A 6590-nucleotide genomic window follows, 5' to 3' on the forward strand; every position below is an offset into this window, starting at 1 on the left:
GGCGAAGGGACGGAGCCCTCCTGAGGGGAACGGGCAGCCACTCGGGTCCCGCGCCGGGACCACGGGACCACGTCTCTGAGGCCGGGCTCCACTCCTGTCTTCCGGAAGCCACGAGGACAGAACCCAGACGCCTGGGCGGGACTTGCGGCCAACGCCGCCGCGGTTCTAAAGCCCAACGGCCGCGCTCAGGCCGGGCCGGTGCGGCCCCTCGCAGCGCTCCCTGCGCGGCCTCCTTCATCCGCGCAGGAGCCTCTCAGCCCTCGGGGTGCCGACACCCCGCGACGGGCACGGCCGGTGCCGAGGGAGACGCGGTCGGAGTCCGGAAGGCGACGGTTAAGCTCCGACACGCTGCGCCCGGCGCCGCGAACGGGAAAGCGGGGACGCGCCACACTCGGGAGGACCGAGGCCGGCGGCTGAGGGAAACCGCCCGCGCTGCCGCTGAAGGACAGAAGAGCGGAGGAGGGGCGGGAGCTCACGGCGTTCCGGGTATTTCTAAGTTTTGTGATGAAAAGTTTTCGTCTATTGGCGTCTCATTCCTTTGTGGTTCAGTGGGTGAGGAGGGGGAGAAGTTTAGGAAAGTGAAATAGGAGTCCTGAGTAGTTAAGCAAGGGAGTTGACTAAGACAGCAGTCCTGTGAACTCCACACGCCAGAGAGCTTTGTGTCCTCACTGGTGTGTCCCCGTGCTTAGAAGACTGCCTGGCACCAAGTCATCACTAGAGGAATGAACGGATTATTTTCAGGAAGTGTTGGGAAACTGACCATAAGTTGTAGGTGGTGAATTAACGGTGGCACCATTATACTTAATCGTGTGATTCTACCCACAAAGAATCAAAATCTTTTTGGAAGGCAGGTTTAGAAAAGGTAGCAAGTTGGATTTTTCTAGGCAAGAAAGATGAAAGGAGATTAAGGAGGGCTGTTTGGAGTGAAGCTATAGAGATGTGGGGTCAAGTGTGGACCATGGAGTTTTCCTTGGAGAAGAAGGTGATTGAGACAAAAGGTTGTTGGACAGGGAGAAAGTTTAAAGTGGCTCGTAGTTCCTAAATAGGTTGAAGAATTGGCATACTGAGGGTATAGATGAGAAGGATAAAGGGTAAAAATGTCAGACTGTACTTTTTCAGAAGGCGGAGGTATTTCTGGTGATAAGTTCTAGAGTGTGACAGTAACTGAACTGAAAGGAAGATAAAGGGATCTAAGATAAGAAGGGGTAAACAGTGAGAGGCCAGGTTGTTGGATGGTCCATCCACTAGATGTTGGAGCCTCCAACTCATTTCCCCCACTTCTAGCCCCCTACCCTGGGCCCCATCCCACCTCTGTCCCCTCCAAGCACTTGAAGCTTGGACAATGTAGCTAGGACCTCGCCAGACCTACAGTCTTACAGTGAAGCCAGCCCAGAATATAGAGCCAAGAACTGGATAGAAAATGGATCCTAACGGCATCACTTGAGCCCCAACATGAGCCCTACTGCCGAGGCCAGTCTCACTCCCAGACGTTTTCAGGCACCTGAGTCAACAGATTCTTTTTTGTTGTTGTTGAAGACCGCTTGCATTGTATATGCTCAGGTTACATCCAAATCATTTCTCACAGTAGAAACGGGCTCTCCCTTCCTGGCTCCCCCTTCTGTGCTAGCCCACTACATACATAACCTTCTCTGTCCCTCAGGTTGCCCATATAAAAAAGGAGGTAAAAATATCTACTTCAAAGTGTTGTAAAGATTAAATGGGATAAAACTCATAAAAGCACAAATTTGTTCTACAACACTGAAGTACAACAAGAAGTACTTAATTTTTCTAAATTAAATTAAATCTGGCTCAAAGCAGCCATTTTAAAGGGTAGGTAGGAAGATATCCAATAATAGTCATTACTGACATTTTGCCTATTTAGTTTGGTATTCACTGCCAAATAGATATGCCCAGGTTGGGCAATGCTGCGTTTTGCTGCAGCTCCCAAGATAATGGGGCTTGACAGTCATCTCAGCAAACATCCTTTCATTCCTTAAGAAATCCTGCTGTGTCCTGGAGGACTCCCACACAGGACCCAGCCACTTAAGGGACATATTTTACATCCTTATTCTCAAGTCACTGGAGCCACTGCTACCACTGGGCAACTTTCCCTCCTTCAACCCAGCACCTGCACCAACCCCCTAGCTCCTCCCTCCCAGGAACACCTGCTAAACTCCCTCCCACATGACAGTCTGGATAGGACTGTACGCAAAGCTTCTGTTTTGAGTTAGAAAACATGAAAGCCATTAATAACCCCTGAGACCAAGAGCCCAGAACTTCCTGGAAGACAAAAGTGGCAAGTTAACTTTTATTCCTTTTGGAGTCCCCTCCGGCAGGAAGTAGAAACAGTATCAATGGCTTGATAAATTACCCTGCCACAAATGGAGATTACCTAAAGTTGGGTAAGTAGGTAGAGCAAGAATCTCCACAGAAGAAAATTGTCGTTGTCAGCACAACCTCCCCTCCCACAGGGAAGCAGTGGTAAACTTGTATAGTAATCAAGTGGGATCACTGTTGGGGCCATCTCATTTTGGGTGGGTCACTTTCTAGGTGCTCTCTGAGAGCAAATTCTGTCTGACTGCCTGAAGCAGTGTTTCTCTGAATGGAAGGAAGCAAGTATCTGGGCACCAGGTATGACATGTTCTGTGACCCCAGGCCAATAACTCAGCCTCTTGAAGGCATCACATCTCCCTTTGTTAGAAGTCTTCAGCAATGGATACATGGAAAACATCCCAGAATAAGAGTTAAATGCTCTGAGTTCCCTAGTCTTCGTTTTTCTACCAACTGGGTGTCTCAATCTATGATGTTCAAGCTGTAAGAAGCAAATTTGAAATGATGGGTGTGCTATTTTAAATATATTAATACAAGTAAAAATTAAATCTTGTAACCTGTAGGATTTGCTTCCTTTATAAACTTGGCTGTCTCTACAGGAACGGAAGGTTGCTTCTTTTAGCCTTGTGGTCTGGGAGCTAGGACAGACTGTGGTAGAGCCAGGATATTTCACCTAATTTCTCTGCCCTCCTCAGAGTCTAGAATGAACACTGGCAGTGGTATGTCGGGTGGTTCTCAGAGATCCTTTCACTTTACCATTCATGGTGACCTCAAAACACCTTTACCTTCACCCCAGCTTTCTCCTTTTCTTTGGATGCTCCAACTGCTTTGATGTTCCCCTGAGCTGTTAAACAGCTTTAACCTTAACCGTGGATATGGATGAAGATGAGGACCCAATTGCCACCTTTGGCCACTTTGGCTTCAGTGAACTGAGTGGGGTGTCCAAGAAGAGATTTTTGTGTTAGGAAGACTTCTAAGAAGGCTCCAAGGATCCTACCTACTTGTGTAATCAGCCCTCCCCTTAAGTGTGGGCTGAACTTAGTGATTTGCTTCTAACCAGGAGAATACAGGAAAGATGATGGGATGTATTTCCATTTTGAGTTTACAAAAGATTGTAACTTCTGTCTTGCTTACAGACTCTCTCTTTTCCTGGCTTTGAGGCAGCTGCCACACTGGAAAGGCCCACATGATGAGGAACTGAGGGAGACCTGGCAATTCGAAAGCCAATAGCCAGGAAGGAATTGAGAACCTCAGTCCAACAGGCCTTACGGAACTGAATCCTGCCAACAGCACATAAGTGAGTATGGAGGTGTATCCTTCCCCAGTCGAGACTTCAAAAGAGACCTCAGCCCCAGCTGACACCCTGTTTGCAGCCCTGTGAGAGACCCTGAAGCAGAGAACCCAGACAGGCCTTGCCTGGACTCCTGGCCCACAAAAACTGTGAGATAATAAATATACATTTTTTTTTATAAGCCACTAAATTTTGAGGTATCTATTACATAGAAATAGGTAACTAATACACCCCTAAATCACTGTTACCTTGGGGTAAGATGTAGCATGGCTAGAAGACAGGGACAAGGATCACCTTCTCCCAAAAAGATGTTATGGTATCTGATATTATCCCTGCAGGTAATTGTCTTTGTGCTCAGAGACCATCCCTTGCACGCTTACACTGAAACGGTATCACTGTGCTCTACAAAGCCCTTATTAGCTGCCAAGAGATGAGAGCTAAGCACAGGAGTAGTGGCTGGAGTAGATGGCCAGGATGGGGTCATGGGTAGGGATCAGGGAGTCATTCTTTTCCCCCTTCACTTTTTTCTTTCTTACCCACTCCCTCTCCCATTACATTTTCCTTACTCTCTGTCTCCTTTGTTCCCAAATCCTTCATAGCTGTTACCTGATGGTCATTTCTACAAATGATTGCCAGGTGATCTCTTGGTCTTGCAATAATGCTATCAAGCCAGGCATCCTAAAGAGATTCCCCAGGGACAGGGCCTTCCCTTTTCCTCAAAGTGCCTTCACAAGCAGGGAGACCTTACAGTCAAGCTCAAATTGTGCTTTCCAGACACAGTAACATACTATGCATTATAGATTTTTCAGCAGGACCTGCCCATTTCCTGGACCCTGCCCCAGCCAACCCAGTGTCCACAGTAGCAAAACCCATCCATACATGTCCCACTCAGTGACTGCTCACCTGCCAGATCCTCTGGAATCAGTAACTTTTTAAAATGAAAGTAAACCACTGTTTTCAGGAAAGTATTCTTATCCCTGGCCCCTTTCAGAGATGCACAGTCTGTCCCCTCTTACTGCTCCTAAAAGGGTAGAGAAAGGGGAACAGGTGAACTTCCGTTTTAATTAGGGGAAGGTAAGAGGTGGGGAACTTGGCACATCGCTCCAAACTTCACGAGAGAGAGAGAGAAGGGCTGCCCCTAGGAGCAGTAACATTTACTCCTCACCAAGAGATCCAAGAGGAAGATTTCTCCCTCCCACTGATCTCAGGGCCTACACACCCCCAGCTTTCAATTCTAAAACCTTCTGAGGGCAGCAAGGGGAATTTCTGGCTTTATTATGCTGGAGTAACTCACCCCACCCCACAGCTGTATATAGTATAGGGTAGTCAGGGAGCAGGTGAAAAGATGGTTTGAGCCAAGTTCTGGACTTCAAGGATTTTCTCACTTTGAAAAGGCCTGAAAGGTTTTAAAGTAAACTTTCTGTATGTTTTATGAAATAATATGGTGTTTTAATTACATGACATATAGGAAGGGTCAGGTTGGGTGCAGTGGCTCACGCCTGTAATCCTAGCACTCTGGGAGGCTGAGGCTTGAGATCAGGAGTTTGAGAGCAGCCTGAGCAAGAGCAAGACTCGATGTCTACTAGAAGAAAAAAAAAAGATAGAAAAAAAATTAGCTGGGCAACTAAAAAAATAGAAAAAATTAGCAGGGCGTGATGGTGCAGGCCTGTAATCCCAGCTACTCGGGAGGCTGAGGCAGGAGGATCGCCTGAGCCCAGGAGTTTGAGGTTGCTGTGAGCTAGGGTGACACCACTACACTCTAGCCTGAGCAACAGAGTGAGACTCTGACTCAAAAAAAAAAAAAAAAAAAAAAGGGGTCATAGAAAGTTCTAGGTTAAGATTGAGTAGGCCATAGTCAGCTCCCTACAAGGCACTGGTCATCTTTTAGAAGCCAAAAGAGGCAAACAATAGTAAGTGCATACCCATGGCAAACACCTTGAATTTTATTTTTCTCCCCAAATCCCTTTTAGGCTACTCTGCCCCTAACGGCTCTCAGATTTAGCCCCTCCAGCCATACAGTGTTCAACCCTGCTGCTCCCTCTTTCTTCTCTCTACCAAACCCCCTCTCCCCTTCCCAACATTTTTAAATTCTCCCTCAATTTTACAGAGGAATTGCATTGAACCATAACCCACACAATTAAACCCATCCTGACTTAGGGAGCAGACTTCTCTTTAGCATAACGTAACCTCTAATGAGCACAATTGAAATCATATTTATCAATGACTTTTGTTTTGAATCACACCTATGGTTACTTCCTCCATGAAACGTTTTACATTTTTTTCCTATCTTTCTAACTTGTCACCACAATTCTTATTGGCTTCTCTATACTTTTTAAAACAATGACGTCACTTTTCTTGACGATGTATGTGTTTTTGTTTTCTCTCCCCGTGTTAGCCAGCTTAACAGTTACAACCCTTAAAGCATAGTTATTTAGCTCATAGACTGCTGACATGAATCCCTGTGTCCTTTCCTTACACTGTTTGCCTGTACTCCCTCACTGAGTCTGATAAATCGTCTTTGGCCCCAGACACCTGATGTTTTCCTTCCGCTTCCGTATGGTGATGGTTTAGCAGTAATGACGGCTCCTTTCTTTGCCTGTCTTCTGCATCCACAGCTTCCCTATTGCTCTGCCTAAAAAGGAGGGACGCTTCCAGCCTCCCTCCTCTTAACTACCCTCCCTGGACTGTAAGAGGTCTCTCTGTTCAGAAAAATCTCTCCATATAGCCTTGCATCTCTCGTATTGTTGGGTTTTTTTTTGTTGTTATGTATGTTTGTTTGTTTATTTATAACAAGTCTGGTCCTGACAGCCTCTAAGGTCCCTAGGACTCACAATTATGAAAACATCTTCTCAAGTCTGAGCAAGATAAGCTCCACCAAAAAATTTCCAGGTGAGAAGAGGTTACAAAAATGGTTCGTTGAATATATTCTTTAAAAAATGCTCATGCTGAAAAGAGAAAGCCTAAGAGA

This window comes from Lemur catta, chromosome 10 (genome assembly GCF_020740605.2).
Source record: "Lemur catta isolate mLemCat1 chromosome 10, mLemCat1.pri, whole genome shotgun sequence".
NCBI lineage: Eukaryota > Metazoa > Chordata > Mammalia > Primates > Lemuridae > Lemur > Lemur catta.